General features: G+C 57.9%; 1 protein-coding gene across 3 annotated transcripts in view; it reads left to right on the plus strand.

The window, feature by feature from the left end:
• The first annotated feature begins 15417 nt into the window (after window positions 1–15417).
• The window catches only part of CLIP2 (CAP-Gly domain containing linker protein 2), a 65275-nt gene continuing 60012 nt past the window's right edge, over window positions 15418–20680 (plus strand). For 2 of the 3 annotated variants that reach the window (XM_044233269.1, XM_044233271.1), the window contains exon 1: window positions 15854–15988. The gene's annotated coding sequence lies outside the window, so the exon portion shown is untranslated. Of the gene's footprint in view, window positions 15455–15853; window positions 15989–20680 lie in introns of those variants that run through there. The other variant, XM_044233270.1, reaches the window with a different exon arrangement.

Genomic DNA, 20680 nt, shown 5'->3' on the forward strand with positions numbered 1-20680 from the left:
GCCTGACTCTCTCTGCCTACTTGTGATCTGTCTCTCTGTCAAATAAATAAGTAAAATCTTAAAAAAAAAAAAAAAAAGACATCTCTATACCCAACACGGGCCTCGAACACACAACCTTGAGATCAAGCATCGCAGTTCCACTGACTGAGTGAGCCAGGCGCCCCTGGAGTAAACCATCCTATCTGACGTCTTGCTGCATAAGGGGTGGTTCAGCTTCGGCTGGGAGCAGGACACAAATGTGGGCTCAGGAATCCCCAGTCAGGGGTTCTCCAGCCTGGCTGCATAGAATCACCCAGAGCGTGGGACACATGCTGCGGCTGGGGGAGGGGAGGGACCACAAAGGTTCCGACGTCATAGGTCTGGGGGCCTGGACACGCAGCAGGAACGAACCTCTGCCCTAAGACCCCAATAGAGGGATAAACGCAGGGACAGCAGTGTGAGTGGGGTGTGGGGATTCTCCCTGCAGAACTGTGCTGGCCCACGCCCTTTAGACTGCTCTGTGGGACTTTTTCTTTCTTTTGCTTCCTCTCGGGTTCTCTGTGGCATGGAGCATTTGGACAGCTAGATCCGGGAGCCCACTTTAAGCTAAGAAGCCCTACAATGGAGAAAAACTACGTGTCCACCCAGGATCAATTAGGGTGGCAGCATTTTTAAAAACCTCACCTAGGGGCGCCTGGGTGGCTCAGTGAGTTAAGCTGCTGCCTTCGGCTCAGGTCATGATCTCGGGGTCCTGGGATCAGCCCTGCAGCAGGCTCCTTGCTCAGCAGGGAGTCTGATTCTCTCTCTGCCTCTGCAGGCCTCTCTGCCTGCTGTGCTCACTGTCAAATAAATAAATAAATAAAATCTTTGGTGGGGGGGAATCTCACCTAGGCGGTTTGAGGGTTCTTTCTGTACCAGTGCCCCCAGGACATTCTTCTCCGGGTTAGGTCACGCCCACCATCTCCACTGCAAACGGGTTGCTTCTCTTGCGTCCAACTTGGGGGTGTATTTTTTTTCCGCTGAATCCCAGAGATAGCCAAGCATGGGTGTGTCCCTATCTGAAAAAGGCATCGAGTCCCGCATCGGGCTCCTTGCTCAGCGGGGAGCCTGTTTCTCCCTCTGCCTCTGCCTGCCATTCTGTCTGCCTGTGCTCGCTCTCTCCCCCTCTCTCTCTGATAAATAAATAAAATCTTAAAAAAAAAATTTTTTAAAAAGAAAAGGGCATCTGAAAGGGAAGCCTCGTCTGGGCTTGCCCTGCATTCTTCTGGAAGCCCCGAGGGCATTAGTTCCAAGAAGGTGCGGCTCCCAGATTGAAATGTTTGCCCGACACCAAAGGTGCTGGGGTGCAGGGTATAACTTTGGAAACCTTCGGTAACCTCAAAGATTCCACCAGAACTATGGCTTATTCTGCCCCAGGGAGCGTCCTTGGTGTGGGGAGGTAGTACACAGGCTGTGGGGTGGGGCAGGGGGGGACAAGAAAAAGAGACACATGCCCAGAGACACAGGTGGCAGCCGGGCCATGCCTTGATTCATTCCCCCATCCACGCCCCCGTTCATTTATTCAACAAGTATTTCGTGAACGGGACCAAAGTCAGGGCCCTGTGCGCATTTCGGATACAGACTTCTGCTCCCCAGGGCACATGCCGTGGGAGGACCAGACGGGCTCTGAGCCCAGACGTTGAGGACAAACATCAGGAACAGTTTCTTGGAGGACGGGATGCCCAGGCCAGGCCCTGAGAAGGGAGCGGGAGTTATTCTCCTGGGAGAGCCCCAGGGGTACTGCTGGCCCCAGGTTCCAGAAAAGGGTGTAGTCCACGCAAACGTGGGGAGGGGGTCTCCAAGACAAGTCAAAGCTCAAAGATGTAAGTTCACCGCAGGAGCAGCAGCGAGTGAAGCAAAGGTACAGCCTTGGGGACGGCCAGAGCTCCCAGAGCTGAGACAAAGGGTGTCCAGGTGCAGGGAGGGAAGGTGAGGGGCTGGAGCGGGTGCTAGGCACCCCTGCAAGTGCCAGAAAGCCAGTCCGAGTCCCCAACTCAGAAAGGCGGGATGAAGGAACGCTGTTGATCAGGGGAATGGCTTGGGCTGGGGGGGGGGGGGGACACCAGAAGGTTAAGCCACACCCCGTCTGGCTTGGAGGGTACTGGAGTCCCAAACCGGGTCTCCAAGCCGGGGTGCAGCCCGCACATGCCCCCCACGCCCGACCGACCGAGGAGCTGGAGGTGGGCGGGTCCCCACTGCGCGGCGCCCCTAGGTCCCCGCTCCGGGCAGCCCCTGCTCCAATACCACCTCTCCCCCACCGCCCGCAAATATTTACATCCTGTTTATGCCGAGGCCTCCCCGGGCCTCCAATTTTCATGAATAAAATATGAGCTTCTAGGCCGAGCCCAGGAGGGAAGAAACCCCTGCCTGCTGGAGGGGACCAGAGGCCGTTTAGTGCTTCGGTTGCTGTCGCCTCCCGCGTGATATTTGGAGGAAGTTGGAATTGGTCCATCAAGGTGACCCAGGCGGGAGATTGGGCATTTTCTAGACCTTCCGGGGGTTCTAGGAACTGAACCAGGGGCGGTGCACATCCCCTGAACTTGACTCATGGGGCTGTTTCCTGAGACACCCAGACTGTCACTCTCCTGTCCTTCCAAAATGTCATTCAAGTCCAAGGTTGTCATTGGCAGAGGCTGACTTTAGAGATAATCTGGCCCAGTGCGCTCCTTTAAAAATTTTTTTTAATTTTATTTATTAATTAAGAGAGAGAACATGAGCAGGAGGGGCAGAGGGAGAAGGAGACACCCCCTCCCCCCCAGCAGGGAGCCCAACCAGGAGCTTGATCCCAGGACCCTGGGATCCTGACCCGAGCAGAAGGCAGATGCTTAACTGACTGAGCCACCTTTTAAGGAGGAGGAAACTCAGAGGGGCAAGGGGCTTGTCTGGGACCACTCGGGCTAATCAGTGATAAGCTGTCAAGGTTCCCTGTCGCCAGGGTCCAATACTGGAAAATACTGGAATTCATAGACAGCATTTTACAGAATGGTTTTGGATTGTCAGAAAATTAAGCAGATAGTACAGGGGTAGTACAGGTCCCACAGACCCCCCTCTCCTGGCACACAGTTTCCCCCATTAATAACATCTCAGGTGAATATGGAACGTCTATTACATTTTTTTTTTTAAGAAATGCTTTGGTTTAGGGACGTCTGAGTGGCTCAGTGGGTTAAGTCGCTGCCTTTGGCTCAGGTCATGATCCCTGGATCCTGAAATCAAGTCCTTCATCAGGCTTCTTGCTCAGCGGGGAGCCTGCTTCCCTCTCCGCCTCTGCCTGCCACTCTGCCTACTTGTGCTCTCTCTCTCTCTGACAAGTAAATACAAATCTTTAAAAAAAAAAAAAGAAAAGAAAAATGCTTTGGTTTATTAAGTAGACTCTACACTCAATGTGGAGCCCAGTGTGGGGCTTGAACTCATGACCCTGAGATCAAGACCTGAGCTGAGATCAAGAGTCCGACGCTTTGGGCTTCCGGGTGGCTCAGTCAGTTTAGCCCCTGCCTTTGGCTCAGGTCGTGATCTCGGGGTCCTGGGATGGAGCAGGAAGTCTGCTTCTCCCTCTCCCTCTGCCCCCCCACCCCCCTTGCTCGTGCTCTCTCTCTCTCAAATAAATAAAGTCTTTTTAACAAATGAAAGATTCAGGGACACCTGGGTGGCTTAGTGGGTTAAGCCTTTGCCTTCGGCTCAGGTCATGATCTCAGGGTCCTGGGATCGAGCCCTGCATTGGGCTCTCTGCTCAGCAGGGAGCTTGCTTCCTCCTCTCTCTCTGCCTCTCTGCCTATTTGTGATCTGTATCTGTCAAATAAATAAATAAAATATTTTAAAAAATAAATTAAAAAAGGAGCCATTTCCTGTGATATTTTATTTCATCTCTACATGTCATGAGCGAAGAAATCCTTCTTCCTGTGTTTGATACGCAAGAGCAGTGCGTGGAGGCCGTGCACCGTGTGCCCACAGCCAGGCAGCCAGCAAGTTGGGGGGGTGGGTGGGGGGTTTGAACCCGGCTCACCAGGCCAGAGCAGAGCTCTAAAATTCGACTTCTTCCCTGAGCAGACCTTCATTTTCATTTTGATCCTAATTTAAAAAAAAATGTCCCACATTCCCCTGGTTTTCACCGTGGCATAACAGTGTCAGTAACCTGAAGGAATACTTTTTATGGGAAAGAAAGTTCTGGTTTAGGAACTGCTGACCTAAAACCAAACAGGAAGTCGAGAACTCCAGGCTTAAATGGACCATCTGGGAATCTACTAGAATCAGTCCTGCCAGGGGCCTGGCAGTTTGCTCCGGCCAGGCCAGCCGGGACTCAGGGGAGGGAGGAGGGGAGGCCAAGGCTACCCACAGCCCCTGGCCCACCTGCCCCCCCCCAGTGGCTGGAAGTTGGGGGCTGGAGGCGGGCCAGGGCGTGACATTGGGACTGGAGCACAGGGCACAGGCGAGAGACGAGCCGGGGACACGCAGGGGCTGAGGACCCAGCCACGGTGCTGATGAGGACCAGGGCTCTAGGTGGGGGCTGACATCAGGCCCTGGGGGTGAGTGAATCACCCTGGGGGCGTTTGGACGGCCTGTCTGGCTGGGGCTGGTAAGCGTTTCCGGTGCACTGGAATGTTCCGTCTCAGGGAGCCCTGCCCCTGGGTTCCCCGCCTCTGGCGTACACCCCGGGTGAACCCCCACTCAGAGAGCGCAAGAGAGCGGAGTCGCTGTCTTCCAGAGCCCTCCCAGCGTGCCAGGTGCCCTGTGAACTCCGGAGAAAATGCTGTCTCCTTTTGCTCCCCCGAAGAGGGAAACTGAGGCACGGAGCCATGCATGTCGTCCTGCAAGGTTGCAGAGATGGTGGCAGCACCGGGATTCTACAGAGGCTGAGCCCCAGAGGCTACAGGACCTCACCCCACTGACCTTTATCTTTAGAAAGACCCCCCCCCCAGGGTCCCAGACACCCTGGGACTTGGGTCTGAGGTGTCATCTCATCCCCTCGCCTGAGGCAAAAGTGGGGGAGCAGGAGTGAGGGTTCTCAGATGTCTGGGGCCTCTGTCTGGCTGGGCTGTAGGAAGGAGTGCTCTGGAGAACTCTGGGAGGGGGCGTCCTGGGGAAATAGGGTTCACGGGTTCTTTCCCAGCCCTGGCTCCCTGGGCTGCGGCTTCAAGGCTGAAAAGCTGAGGGACCTCACCGGGCAGATGTCCCCTCCAGCCACCCCCGACCCCCACCCCCTCGGCAAGCAGCACACGGAGGGTGGGAAGACAAACAGCCGAACCCACTTTTTTTTTTTTTAAAGATTTTATTTATTTATTTGAGAGAGAGAGAGAGAGAGAGGGAACACAAGCAGGGGGAGTGGGGGAGGGGGAAGCAGGCTCCCCGCTGAGCAGAGAGCCCGATGCAGGGCTCGATCCCAGGACCCTGGGATCATGACCTGAGCTGAAGACAGACGCTTAATGACTGAGCCACCCAGGCGCCTCCCGAACCCACATTTTAACAGACAACTGGAGTGTGACCAGGCAGGAGGGTTTAGGCTGAGCTGGCTTCTCCCGTCAAGCAAGGCTAAGGTCAGTTCCGCAGCCAGCCATGCCCTGACATGCAGCCCACGTCCGAGGAGCCCACCCAGACAGGGGGGAGGGGGCGCTTCCCTTTTACTAACCTCCCTCTTACGTCCTGGCAACTCTTTTTTTTTTTTTTTTAAGTTTATTTCTTTATGTGTATATATATATATTTTTAAAGATTTTATTTATTTCTTTCACAGGCAGAGATCACAAGTAGGCAGAGAGGCAGGCAGAGAGAGAGAGGAGGAAGCAGGCTCCCCGCTGAGCAGAGAGCCCGATGCGGGACTCGATCCCAGGACCCTGAGATTATGACCTGAGCCGAAGGCAGCGGCTTAACCCACTGAGCCACCCAGGCGCCCTATTTATTGTTTTAAAGATTTTATTTATTTATTTGACAGACAGAGATCACAAGTAGGCAGAGAGGCAGGAAGAGAGAAGAAGGGAAGCAGGTTCCCCCTGAGCAGAGAGCCCGATTCAGGGCTTGATCCCAGGACCCTGAGATCATGACCTGAGCCCAAGGCAGAGGCTTAACCCACGGAGCCACCAGGCGCCCCAATCTAATTTTATTAAAAAAGAAAAATGCAGCCCGTTATGAGGGGGTCCTGGAGCCTGGCCTGACACTGGGTAACCGCCAGCTTTGCCAGAAAGAGCACCAGGCGTACGTGGGCAGAGTCTGTGGTCCTCACTGATTTCTCTTTACCTGTCTTTATCTGTCTGGGATTCGTTACTGTTGCAACAAAGGTTCATTTGTTCATCATTCATTCATTTATTTATTTATTTATTTATTAAGATTTTATTTATTTATTTGACAGAGAGAAATCACAAGTAGGCAGAGAGGCAGGCAGAGAGAGAGAGAGAGGGAAGCAGACTCCCCGCTGAGCAGAGAGCCCGATGCAGGACTCGATCCCAGGACCCTGAGATCATGACCCGAGCCGAAGGCAGCGGCTTAACCCACTGAGCCACCCAGGCGCCCTTGTTCATTCATTTATTTGAAGTTTTATTTATTTAGGTAATCTCTACACCCAAACGTGGGGCTTGAACTTGTGACCCCAAGATCCAGAGTCACACGCACACTCATCCGACGGAGGGAGCCAGGTACCGCAAGATTTGATTATTTAAACACTGAACAAAACAAAAAAAAAAACACTGAACATTATGCTTTTATTTTGTTTAGTTTTAAAAAATATGTAACATTCAAATATACATAAGTAACATTAATCTCCATGGCAATTAGTTTTCTTTAAGAAACGTTCTGTAACGGACTACATACCTGGGTTCTTTTAAACAAAGAGCCACATTGCTAAAACGTAAACTGAACATCTCCGATTTAAACCGTGAAGAAAATTATGATGAACGTGACTGTGGTCCTATTAAAAACTTGTGTCCAGGGGCGCCTGGGTGACTCAGGGGGTTAGGCTTCTGCTTTGGCTCAGGTCATGATCTCAGGGTCCTGGGATTGAGCCCCACATCGGGCTGTCTGCTCGGCAGGGAGCCTGCTTCCTCCTCTCTCTCTGCCTGCCTCTCTGCCTACTTGTGATCTCTCTTTCTCTGTCAAATAAATAAACAAGATGCTAATAAATAAATAAATAAATAAATAAAATCTTTTGAAAAAACCCTGAAAACATTTTACCCCCCATACACTTCCCTCCATCTTAGGAACCAAGCATGACGTTGGTGAAGCAAGAAACCTGCCCCAAGTCACACAGGGAGGTGGGGGTAGAGCCCAGGATTCTACCTGCACACCTGCCCTGATCCAAAGACCCCCACGTCATCCCCAGGCTGAAGGAGGGACCCCCCCCACCCCCATCCTGATCTAGAAGCTCCACTGTGACTCGTCTCAAAAGTTTCCAGGAGGTTCCGGGGAGAAGACCAGGGTCTATGGGCTGACCCCAGCCCCAGGGTACAAAGGCCAGAGGGTAAATCAGACTCCAGCCTGAACGTCCCTTACTTGCGGGGAGCCGTCAGGCACCACAGTGGGGAGAGGCCACCCGGCCCTCTTCTCTGGGCCTCAGGCAGAGCCCCCGGTGGTCCCAAAACCTGGTTACAGGCTGGAGGTGGGCAGGCAGGTGCCTCATGATTCAACATGTTGGGGGGCCTGGTAGATAACCCCCTCCAGACCTGTGGCAGCCCCTCTGACTTGCTCCGCCGGGGCCTCTGGAAATTTCAGTTCAGTGCTGGTTGGCCTGAGGGGAGGGGGAGGGGCAGAGGGGCAGAGGGGTGTGCAGGGGAGCTGTGGGTCCCAGGCTCCGTGTCAGCATCTCCCCCCCACCAAGGGTGGTAAAGCCCCCTTGGCTACTCAGGGCACCAGCCCCGAGACCCCACGGAGCTCGACTGAAAGAGGAAACGGGGACGCAGTGCCGGGGAAACTGAGTCAGGGGCCGTTTCCTGTCTCGCATGGAGCCCCATGGGAGTTACTACGCAGAAGCTTCCAGCTCTGCAGGCTGGGGGAGGGAGGAAGCTGATGACATTCACAGACACACTCACTCCTGCCAGAGACAAGAACGCTGGTTCGGGCCCCTTCCCCTCTCCCTTGCCACATCCTTGGTCGGTGCTGACCGCTTCAGCCCATCTGAAGACAGCGGTGACAACGCCCCTCCTGGCCCCTGCGCCCCCTTACTTAGCGCCATGGTCACCCAGGCCATGTCTCCAGCTCCCCAGCGAAGCGGTCACGGCTTCGGTCCGAGTCCGTCTGTCCAGGGTCGTTCCCATTTTGCAGACCAGGAGACTGAGGCGGGGCCTTGCGTCTCTCATCCAGGGTCACACTGCTGCTGGGCTGCTGGCAGGACAGGGTCCCTCGGGTCCGGCAGATCTCCCAGGCCTGTGCCTCCGTCCTCCACGGCACACCCCGCCCCAGGGCTGCGTCTCAAAGTGAAGGGTGTCCTGGGGATACCGGGCCAGGAGCCCTCCGTCCCGATCACCCTGGTTGGGACCCCCCCCCCACCGAAGCATCCGTGTTTGGGGCACCATGTTTCCTTGGGCCCAGGATGGTCACGGCCATCCTGGGAGCCGGGGTATGGGGGAGCCCAAAGTGGGGGGATGGTTCCCTGTCCTCGAGGATGTGATTTCTCAGCCCAGTCCCGGCCAGGGGTTGAAGCCCTGGGACGCTGAGCAGCCACGCCTCTCTGTCCACCCCACCACGGCCCCACCCCCTTGTCCCTGAGCACCCTCTTCTCCTGCCTGTCCACCTGTCACTCTGCTAGCCCCACATGGCCTAGGGGACAAGGCTTCACGTCTAAACTTCAGGTCCCTCCCCTGCTTAGAACGCCGGAGGGCTCCCTGTCGGCCTGAGCTAAAAGCCCACCTCGGGGCGCCTGGGTGGCTCTGTGGGTTAAGCTCAGTGGGTTAAGACTGGGTTCAGCTCAGTCATGATCCCAGGGTCTTGGGATTGAGCCCTGCTTCAGGATCCCTGCTCAGTGGGGTGCCTGCTTCTCCCTCTGCCCCTCCCCCTGGCAATCGCTTCCCTACCCCCATCGAATCAATGAATAGAATCTTAGAAAGGAAAAGAAGAAATTCACTCTGCAACCCCGCCATGTGTGGGCAGGCCCAGCCACCCCTCTGCCCTCATCTAAGTAAGCCGTGGTTCCTGCTCCCTGTGCACCAGATTCCTCCCAATGAGCCCCTCTGGCTGCCCTGCTCTGCCTGCCACGCCTTAACCCTTTAAGACATATCGGGCGGTCACCTCCTCCAGGAAGCCACCACGGAGCATTAGATGTGCCCCAAACCACCCTGCCCCTACCTCCACCAGAGCCCCTCTTGCTTTATACGGTAGAAGCCTGTGTGTGCACCTGCCAAGCAATCCCGTAGCCACACACTGGGCAGAGAGGGGGCTGGAGGCTTTAAAGCAGTAAAAGGGGCTTTGTGGCTGGGACAATAGCGGTTTGAATATGAGCTCTCGCTTTTGTATATTACGCACACATGGACCCCATCTGTGGGATGCAGGGCTGGCTAATGAGAGATGAAGCTGTAGAGAAAGCGGCCACTGTTTTTAGGAGGTCTGGGAGCTCTCCTGACGCCACTTGGCCTCATGGCACTTTATCCTTGCGGCCGAAAAGCGACAGGAGTTGGACGAATGACCTCCTCCCTTCTCCCCAAACATCTGGCTCAAAGGCCCTGGGGGCGTAATGATATCCAAGGCTCCGAGGGCCCCAGAAGGCAGTGGGGGGTCGAAGGACCCGTGAGCTGGTCCAAGAAAAGCCAGACTGGGCAGCGTCACTCAGTTAGGAAACCAACACCGCTGAGGACACCCGGATCGGGGGCGGGCGGGGGGCCCAAGAAAGTCACCGCCCTGGGTCTCGAAGCCAGAGCGAGCCTCCGAAGGACACTGGTTCCAAATGTTCCAGCCACAGCTGCCAACTTTGGCCAAGTGTTCTCCATCCGCGGCGACGTGAGCAACACAAGAACTTTCCAGAAAGCTGGATGGGCTTCATTGAAAGGGCCGTCCTTGATTCCAAAGGATGCCCTCACCTATTCCTGGAGCCAAAACACCCCTTCTTGTAGGAAACGGTGCGGGCGCCCTGTTTTTCCAGTGACTTTTCCTGGTAAAGTAACAGATGAGGAAACTTTCTGCCGGTCTCCACGGCAGAGGCTGGGAAGAGGGGTGATGGGTGTGTGCCTTTTCTGAAGGACTCCAAGGACCCAGAGATGTCCCCGGGGCACCCAGGAGGACGTGGGCAGCCCCGGGGAAGCAAAGGCCGGGTGGGCAGTGTCCCAGGGAGAAAGATGCTGGCGCGGTCTCCCCGGGGGAGAGGCTTGCAGACACACAGGATAAACACACTCCCCGGGGCGTGTCTCCACTGAGGGCCCAGTGATGCAATGCACAGATGTGCACACTTGGGGACAGGGAGAGAGGAATGAGGACTAGCAGCTGTGAAGGTTGGAAACCAAGGGACTGGCGTGGGGGAGCAGTGGGACCTGCCGCCAGCACCTTCTAGAGACTTCCCTTGGCAAGAGGAGACCAGGTACTTGGCCCAGGTCCAGACTCAAGAAGGAATTAACGCCAGGAAGGGGTGGGGGTGCATGAGGACCTAAGGCCTCATCCCAGAGAGGGGCATCTCCACTTTGGCAAGAACCATCCCGGCAGCAAAGCCCTTAGACAGGACCCCCAGCTGCCCACTCACAGTCTCTATGTGGTCTGAGGGGCGGGAAGTGGAGGCACTAGCACAACCATGGACTCCGGCCCCTGGGGGCTTGGTGGGGAGGCTGGTTCCCCATCCCCTACCTGCCCTGTGAACCGGTAACCGGGGTCAGAAGCAGAGGATCTTCTTCCCCGGGGCCGCCTGAGGATCCCGTGAGTTTACAGACTCTCGGTTGCTTAGAACCGCAGTAAAGAACACACACCGCACACAGAAGGTGCTCAAAAGGTGCACGTGGGACCTGGCACATTGCACACACGGCTCCTCTCAGCCTGCCTCCGGCCAGGGAGGGACAGAGCGGGTTTCCCAACGTTTCCTGCTCTGAGTCACAAAGCCCGAAGGCAGCTGAGTTCAGATGAGAGTTCAGGGCAGCTTCTCCCTACTCCCCCTCTGCCCAGCACCTTGCCCACAGGAGCTGCGACCTTGGGCCTGTCCCTTAACCTCTCTGTGATCGGTTTCCTCCTCTCTGAAACACAGGGCCAGACCCCATATGAAAAAGAACAGAGTTGGGGGTCGCCTGGGGGGTTCAGTCGGTTAAGCGTCTGCCTTTGGCTCAGGTCATGATCCCAGGGTCCCGGGATCCAGCCCCACATGGGCTCCCTGCTCCCTCTCCTACGCCCCCTGCTTGTGTTCCTTCTCTCTCTGACAAATAAATAAAATCTTAAAAAAAAAAAAGAAGGGACCCACAGTCTGCAGCCTGTCCTCCAAGAGGACAGGAGAACAAATGATGACTCCCATAGCCATCGGGCCCAGGCGGCCAGGACTCCATCGGTAACTGCCCGCTTCCCAAATTTTTGCCTTTACTCCCAACTCAGGACCGACAAGAAAACAACTGAGTATGTTCCCTGGCCCATCACAGAGGCGATGTATACCCTGATTTTAGTTATCCTGCCTCCGGCTTCTCTGTGCCAACAGCCTTCCATCCAGACCTACCCAGCCCTTCCCTTTTGCCTACTCGGAGGCTCCCCCGCTCCCTGGCCAGCTTGGAGTCTGCGAAACACAAGCGATGTGGCTGACCCCCTCCCTCCATACCCGCCGGCTCTGGATAACCCCCTCTTTGCTTCTTCTCATCTAAGGGGTCTTCATTTATCTCTGCAACCCATAGACGGTCCGTAGCTTGAAACCTTCCCTCTAACAAGCCCTCGGCAATGCCAGCCTTCAGTTCACTTGGTCAGCCTCAGCTTGCCATCTGTCCTTAGGAAATTGGGGAGCCACGCCGACAAAGCCCCCAGGACCTTGAAAAGCCCCCACGGAAGGAACCAGTAGCAGAGACCTTCCTTCAGGACTGGGACTCCTTCCGCGGTGGGGTGTTATCAGCCCCGGGGCGGGGGTGGGTGGTGGGTGGGGGTAGGTGGGGGAGGGAGGTGCCACGATCAGATCCTCCAGCCTCTGCTCTGATCTGATCCTATCTGATCCCGGAGGGCAGGCAAAGTCCAAGTGATTGCAGGGAAGGGTGTGGCCTGGAGAGGGACGGCCTCTCCTGATATCTCCATGGTGATGTCACTCCCAGCCCAGCCCGCGGCTACATCCAAACAATCATTTTTTTGTGTGTGTTTTGAACAGAAACACAACATCTGAACAATCCTCTGAACAGAAGGTGGGGGGGGGTTGGGTTGGGTTAAACGCCCTTTTGTGAGTTAAGTAACAGGTACCTTGATCGTTGATCATGGAAAGATGCAGAAAAGGGGAGAGAAAAATCGCCAGGATTCCCTCCACCCAAAGCCGCCCACCGTTACCAGTCCCCCCCCCCCCCCCCCGTCGTTTCAAAGGTTGGGAATCTACTATATCCACAGTTTTTATCTTGTGCATTTTAAAAATTGAAGTATAATTAACATGACAGTGTTCTATGTTAGTTTCAGGTGTCTGTGATGGGGATTTTTGGTTTTTTTTTTAAGATTTTATTGATTTATTTGACAGAGACACAGTGAGAGGGAACACAAGCAGGAGGAGTGGGAGAGGGAGAAGCAGACTCCCTGCTGAGCTGGGAGCCCTATGCGGGGCTCGATCCCAGGACCCCGGGATCATGACCCACACCGAAGGCAGAGGCTTTAACCCACTGAGCCTCCCAGGTGCCCCTGGCTTCCCATGTCATTACAGATTTCTCGTAAAAAGCAATTCAAAGTTTACAAAATATTCCTTCACTCCGATGTCCTGTTGGTCCTAAAAAATAAAAAAGACCACAGTAAAAAGTGAACCAGAGAGGCAGACCCCAGGCCTCACCTGTGGTTGTCACCTCCCCAGGCCTCCAAGAGCTCTGCCCAGCCCCTCTGTGACTCTCAACACGCTTTTCCCATTGAAAGCACGGCCCCCCCACCCCCTTTCCTATGGGGCTGTCAGTCAGGGCCCGTGTCAGCAAGAAAATGTCCAGATCAGCACTTTTGGTGGAGACAAAAGCGCTGGGTGAGAAGGGCAGCTGGGAGGGCTCTGCCCCCCTGGTCCTCGCCCCTACCCACCATCTGCCCCTCCCCAGGCCTGATGTCCTGGAAGCAGAAAACCCCAATCCCAGCTCTCACAAGACAGAAACTCTTTTCTCACCTAGAAGGAGTCTGGCCGGGGTGAGATTCCCCTTTGAGGCTCCGCCCCACAGAGCCCAGGGCAGGGGGAAGCTAGGACCTGCCTGAGCTGTTGGGCTGAATAGTAGTGAGGGCCGTCAGTGAGGGAGGGAGCTGCTGGTGGGGGCTGGGGGCCGTCAGGGGTGGGTGGAAGGCAGGAGGGGGCGTGGATGGAACTGGACAGGACCAGGTGAGCTCAGGTACATCACAGCAGGCCAGACCCTGTACCCTGGAAAAACCCCTCCTCTCTTATTTTTTTAATTATTATTTTTTGAGCCCTGCCTCTCTCTCTCTCTCTTTTTTTTTTTTTTAAAGATTTTATTTCTTTATTTGACAGAGAGAGAGAGAGAGAATCACAAGCAGGCAGAACAGTTAGAGAGGGGGACGCAGGCTCCCCACTAAGCAGCACACCCCCAATGTGGGACCCTGAGACCCTGACCTGACCCGAAACCAAGAGTCTAACCCTCAACCCACTGAGCCACCCAGGTAGCCCTCTGAGCTGCTTCTGACTGGCTCTCATCTGCTTTCCACCTTCAGAGCCCTTGTGGCCTTTGCAGGGAGGGCAGTGGCAGACTCTAGGAGGCCAGCAACCTGACAGAGCCCTGCCCTTCACTCTGTGTGTCCTCCACTCCAATGGTTAGAGAAGACCCTGTCTGAAACCCCACGCTCACAGGAGGAGATCCAAGCTCCTAACACGTCCTCGGATGACCCGGCTCTTTTGGAAAGAAGTTCACATTTCTTGAAAAAAAAAATTTTTTTTTTTTTTTTTTTTAAGAGTAAATTTTATGCCCAGTGTGGGGCTTGAACTCATGACCCCAAGATCAAGAGTCGATGCCTTATAGACTGCGCCGGCCAGGGACCCTGATGTTCATGCTTGTGGAAGGCTAACTGCGTACTAAGTGCTGACTGCTCTTAGTGCTTCATGAAGATTAAGATACTTGACCTTGACAACAACCTTGGAGGTGTATAGATGGGGAAACTGAGGCCTAGAGAGGATTGCCCATCAGCGGGCAGGGGATGAAGCTGAATTCTCACCGTGGCACTGTGCCTTGTGTCTTATCTTAATTTCCAGACCGTCCCCCCTGGCCACCTGGATACAATTTAGCTTCTTGGTTCTTTTTTTTTTTTTTTAAAGATTTTATTTATTTATTTGACAGAGAGAGATCACAAGTAGACAGAGAGGCAGGCAGAGAGAGAGAGAAAGAGAGAGAGGGAAGCAGGCTCCCTGCTGAGCAGAGAGCCCGATGCGGGACTCGATCAAAGGACCCCTGATCCCAGGACCCCGAGATCATGACCTGAGCCGAAGGCAGCGGCTTAACCCACTGAGCCACCCAGGCGCCCGTAGCTTCTTGGTTCTTAAAGGTAGCCTTTCCCACCTGGAACCCCATCCCTCCCATGAGGTTGACTCCTCCTCCAGACAGCCCTTCTCTGGGCCCACCGTAGGGCCTCCTCTCCCCTTGGTCTCCAGCTCTGGCTCCACCCACCAGCTGGGGACCTCCTCCTCAGGGCTGGCCGGGGTCCAGCCTCCCTCCTCATACTTTTACCCCTTAGCAGAAGTGAACTGAAACAGTACCCCCAGTCGGTAGGTGGGGAATTCAAGAGGTGAACTCACTTCTCGAAGATTATGGGAAGAAGAGCAATGGAGGGACAGTGGTGGGGACGAAGCCAGTTCATTCACTCTGGTGTCATTGAGTGTCTGCCCTTGGCCAGGCACTGGACTGGGTGCCTTGCGGGCTATGAAGGAGACTGTCTGGAGCCTGTCCTCCTTGGTGTCACGGTCACCGTGCAGACCACAACCTCCCCCAACACACCCTCATTCCCCTATTTGAAGGAAATGAAGGTGAATTTGCACTGGGGGTGGAGAGGGCTGGCACCTGTAAACTCCGCTGATATCACTGGAGGCCGATCCCGCTCAGGGGAGGAGGGCGCAGCCGTCATCCTGATCTTGGGTACCACTTTTTCCAAAGACCAGTTGGGAACCTCATCACCCGTGCCATTTCCCCCCACCCGCTTTGGTCTCAGGACAGCCCGGAGAGGCCTGGAGGTCTCAGCTCGGCGACACCATCTCCTCCTCATCCCTTCCTGTCCAGTCCAAACGTCACCTCCTCTGTGGAGCCTTCCCGGAAACTCCAGGAGCCGCCCCCAGCATCCCGAGTTTCCACCTCTCCCGGGGCGGCTCTGGGACATCCCCGTGCGCAGAGCGAGGCCGACGGAGGCTCTTTCAGCGCCTGTAGGTGACCCGCGGCGAGGCGGGGGTGGGGGTACCCCCGACGCCCCACGACTGACGGCGGCGGGCGCAGGAGGAGGGGAGGCCGCGTTTTCCGCCCGCCCGCCCACTTGCGGCGCGGCGCGGCGGCCCGAGAAACGCGAGGCCACGTGAGCGCGCGCCTGACCCCCGCCGCGCCAGGCCCCGCCCTCCCGCGCCCGCCCCAGCGCCGGCCCCTTTTGTTCCCTCCCGGAGCCGGGCCGCTCGCTCCGCTCCCGCTCGGCTCGGCTCGGCTCGGCTCGGCCGCGGGGCGCGCAGGCGGCGGCCGGGGCTCCTCGGTCCGCGCCTCCCGCCTTCCCGCCGCCGCCGCCGGGGCGCGAGGCCCGGGGCCCGGAGCGCGAGCGCGGAGCCCGGGCGCGGGGAGGGGCTGCGGCCGGCGGGCAGCGGCGCGCGGGGAGGGGCCGCAGCATCCTCTTCCCCCCGCGGCGCCCCGGCCGGGAGCGGAGGAGGCCCGGCCCCGAGGCGCCCGCCGTGCAGCCCGCCGCCGGAGGGGCGCAGGTAGGAGCCGCCGGGCTCGGGGGTGGGGGTCCGGGGGAGGGGGCTCGCCGGGCAACAAAGGAGCGGGCGGTGCGGGAGGCGGCGGCGGCCCGGCCGGGGCTGCAGCGGGGCGGCATTGTCGGGGCGTGGGGCGGGCGGGAGGGTCGGGGGCCGGCGGGTGGGCGTGAGCGGGAGGTGCTCTCCCGCACCCCCAACTTCCCGGTCGCCCGCCGGCGAGGAGGGGCGGCTGCCGGCGTTGGGGGGGCTCCCTGGGTCGCGGGTGGGCGCGTGGAGGCAGCGCCGGCTCCCTCGGCGCCCGCACCCGCAGACCGGGTTCCGCACAGCTGCCGGGGGGCGGGGGGGCGCCCGGCCCGGGCCTCAAGGGCAGCGCGGGGCGGCCGGACGCCGCAGGGCTCTCGGGGCTCCCGGACGGTGGGGGGCGGGGCGGGGGTGCCCCCGCCGGGTGGGCGCGGCCGCGCGGTCCCCTGGTCCAGACCCCCGGCTCTGGGGGAGCTCGGAGCCTCCGCCCCGCCGGCTGGGGTCGGCCGGCCCATTGCCTTCGCAAAACTTGGTTGAAGTGCAGGGTGGAGGGGTGAGGGGTTGGCTGGGGCAGGGCGGCTTCCCGCAGGGGTGCCCCCCCAGGGGTGGCGCTGGGAGCTGGTGAGGCAGCAGATTTTCTGCCCTCCCCGTAGGGAGGGGCCTTCGCCGCCGAGATGCTTCGCCCTGGCCTCCAGGGCGCGCCCGTTTGGGCCCTTCAGGCGGGGGGCTGGGCGGGGCGGGTGCCCCCTGGGCGCTGTCACCAGGCCCCAGCCCCACCCCGGGCAGGATGGGCAAGGGGGCATCTTGGGGAGTGTCACACACCCAGCCGCGCATCCCCCACCTTTGATACCCCGCCGCTCCCATGTGGGTGAGAAGTAGGAGTCCAGTTTTGGGGGGGGGATGTCCTCACCCCTGTAAGATGGCCAAGGGAGGTTCGTGGGGGTAGCACTGACCCAGGGCTGCAGGCAGCAGAGGGGAGTGCTGGGAAGGCCACGTGGGGCAAGACACCCCACCAGTTGTAATGTAAACAATGAGTCCTTCATTCATCCGGCTGCTGTCACCTGTCCCAGCACTGCCAGGGGCGGGCAGGTCCCTGGAACCGGCCTCGCTGCCCCAGAGGAGCACAGCCCAGCAGCACCGATGGCCCGCTGGGTGGGGGAACTGGGAGGATACAGGAGGGACCCCTGAATGATGGGGTGGAGGAGGAAGCTGGTTAGAACCCTGAGCCACAGTTTGCTGCCAGGATGCCAAAGGGGGTTTCAGGCAGGCAAAGTCACATGGGCAGGGGCTTGGAGTCCCAAAAGGAGGCCTGGTGGCTCTTGGGTTGGAGGAGTGGCAAAGGACTTAGGTGACTGGGGTAGTTTTCCCCTTCCTATTTTTGCAGATGTCCCCCCCCCACCCCCGCCCGCAAGCTCCCTCCTCCATGAACTGTGAGCCCAGGCTGCACTGGCATTTGCAGGACCTGGCCAGGGAGAGATGTAGGGGTATGGGTTGTGGGTCGCATGGGGTGGGGAGAGAGATGGAGCAGAGCTTCAAAGGCGGAGGACCTAGCAGAGGGAGGCTGGTGGTGTTTGGGATCCTGCCCCCGAGCTTGAAATCCCAAGCTGGGGATTCAGCCACCCAGCAGGCCCTTTTCAACATCTCCTTGCTTGCTTGGGTGGTTGAGTTGGGAGGCCGGCACCCGGCAGCCTGGGTTCCAGTTCTGTTATTTATTAGCTGTGTGACCTCGGACAAGTTACTGTACTTCTCTGGCTTAGTTTCCCTGTCCTTTAAAATGAGGGTGCTTAGGGTCTCTGCCTTTTTAGGGTCACTGTGGGAATCTGATGGATGGATGTGTGTAAAGTGTGTGCCCAGTGACGGGGAGGGTGCCCAGTGTTTGTTTTGCTAGTGCCCTGGGTCCAGCCTCCATCCACAACTGCGTGGCTCGTCCCCTCCCCCACTCTTTGTCCCCCGCGGGGCAGTCCTGCCTGTTATCCTACCGCTCACCGCAGTTTCCACCCCGGGCTGCTGCCTCTGTTCTCATCTGTGATGTGGGGGAAGCACTCCCCTCCTACCCTCCCCTCCCTGACCCTGCCACCCTGAAGATTGACCCTGGTCCTCTTGAAGCTGTGTCTCCCACCTCTGCTTCCATGCCCAGAGTGGGGACAGCGTTCCTGACCCCGTCTTCATCGGAGCCCCTGGAACAAAATACCACAGACTGGGTGACTCAGGTCCAACAGAAATTGATTTCTTACGGTTCTAGAGGCTGGAAGTCCAAGCTTGGGGTGCCAGCTCCGATGGGGGAGGTCCTCTTCCGGCATGCAGACTTCTTGTAGTCGCGTCTGGCAGAAGGGACTTGGGAGCTCTCTGGGGTCCCCTTTATGAGGGCACTGATCCCGTTCAGGACAGATGTCCCCTCTCCCCCCATACCATCACATTGGGGTTAGGTTTCAAATATGAACCTGGGGGGGGTGTGGGACACAAACATTCAGACCTGAGCACCTGCTCTGGGGTCCCTGGGGGAGAGCTCAGCTTTTGTGTAGGTTTTTAAAACAACAGCAACACATACCCAAGCCCTCGCTCTGTGCCAGGAACCGTTTCCCGAGCTCTCTAAATGCTTGTATTCACGTGTGGCTGTCGGAACAACCTGCATTTCACAGATGCGGGAATGAGGACCCAGAGAGCTTTCCCTGGTTGCCTTTCGTGCATCCATTAAGCACCAACTGTTTTTCCCAGGGGAGACAGGCTACCATACTGTGTGCACTATTACCAGGGCTCCGTTTGGGCTATGCCTTCCTCGGACACCACCCCCGTTTGCCCAAGTCCACAGTCCCGCTCGCTCTCTGGCTCCCTGGGGGCCCAGCCAGGCTGACCCTCACCTTCCTGGCTCTCCTCTCCCCACCCACCCATGCTGGCCTGACCCCGGACAACGAGCCTGAGCTTTGGTAAACTGGGGGTGGTGCCAGGAAGGCAGGGAGGGTCCTGACCCGTGTTTTCGGGATTCTCTGCTTTTGCAGGGCTCAGGAAACTTCTTTCAGTTAGATTAAGGGAGAGGGGAGTTAGGAGGGAAGGGGAACTGGCAGAGCCAACAGTTACAGGCGTCCCGGGGTCCTCCAGGCCCCGGGATGCTGGCAGGCAGCCCCTCCTCTGGCTTGCTGCTGTCTGGACCGGGGTTTCATTTTCTCTTCCTCTCCCACTGCATCTGTCCCTGCCCCCCTCCCTGTAGGCTGGCTCTGTCTGGGTTGCCGGCTGCCCTGAGTGGTGACTATAACTGAGGCCCCAGGACATCCTGGGGGGCCCCCCTCGTTCTGGGGGTGCTAGAGAGGCTGACTGACCCAGTTTGGGTGAGGGGACCCACCCTGCCGCTCCGCTGGTGTGGGGCAGCCCAGGTGGGGGCTCGGGGCTGCGGATCCCGCCTTGGGGTGATGGTTGCCTGGTGTGTGCTGGGCGCGTGTCCTGGGGGAGGACGGGTGAATGGGGCATTGCCCCCCTTGGATACTCAGGATCTGATGGGAGAGGCAGACCCAGGCCAGTTGACTGGGTGATTTCTTGGGAGTAGCTGGAGTGCACCAGTCCGACCTGGGTTGGGGGGGAGGGATGGTGGGGGACGGTGAGGGACAGCGGGGACGGTGAACCACGGCACCTGCTCCCCCACAAGCTGTGGCACAGAAGCCGATGAGGGTCCTCCCTTCAGGACCTGGAGACCGGAGGCCCGGTTGCCAGCCCAGGACCCCGGCAACCCCACAGCCCGCCCTGTTCCCCCACTCCCGTGCGGGGCTGCGGGGTGTGTGTGTGTGTGTGCAGAAACAGTCATACAAAACTCATGTTTTCAGAGGAAATGATTCAAAATGATAATGAAATGTTTCCCTTCCGAGTAGGAAGCAGAGCATGTCGGGTGGCTTTCATTAACGAGGCGTGGGGTTTTGTCCACGTGGCCGTGCCGTCTTCTCTGGGCAGCTCTCGGGCGTCCCTGGAGTCTGTCCCGGACTCTGTCTGCCCAGGAAAACACCCGCTCCGAGTTCACGTCCTTCTTCGCCCTCGCAGCCTCTCTGCCGTGAGGGGTTGGAATTTGAGGCTCCCCCGGGGTCCCTGTTTTTCCGGCTGGGGGCTCAGCCTGCAGCCCACTACTCTTCCAAGTGGGGCGTGAAGCCAGACTGGCCACGAGGGAGGGAGGGAGCGACGTTCGGTGTCTGTGGGGGGTTTGCCTCTCTGTATCCTGACTCCGCTCAGGCTGTTCCCTTTCTGCTGTTCCTTGCATGAACTCGTTGGTGCGTTGACACAGCTCTTTCAGACCAGGGACTGATCTGGGACACACGGCGCTCAGGGCAAAGGAGGGAGGGAGGACCTTCACCAGGGTCTTGCGCACTCTTTGACCCCCGAAAGGGCTGGGAGGTGATTTGCCGAAGGAAACACGGTATAAGGGGACGGAAAAGGCGCGTGAACGTTGAGCAAGAGGAAGATCAAAAATCAAACGGAGCTGGAGGGGGCCCACGGGACCTTCTCCCGGAGGTAATTTGACTTCGAGCTTTCCAGCAGCCAGATCCGAGGAAGGAGCAGGAGTTTGGAGGGGCTGTACGGTTGTCTTGCCTTGCGTGAGCCCCGCTGTGTGTCCCGCCAAAGCCTGAGGGATAAACAAGGGGGGCAGCTGCCGCCCCTTGATTCTTCGAAGCCTCCCCCTGGAGGGTCCCTGCCCCC

The sequence above is a fragment of the Neovison vison genome, chromosome 14, assembly GCF_020171115.1.
Source record: "Neovison vison isolate M4711 chromosome 14, ASM_NN_V1, whole genome shotgun sequence".
NCBI classification, from domain to species: Eukaryota; Metazoa; Chordata; class Mammalia; order Carnivora; family Mustelidae; genus Neogale; species Neogale vison.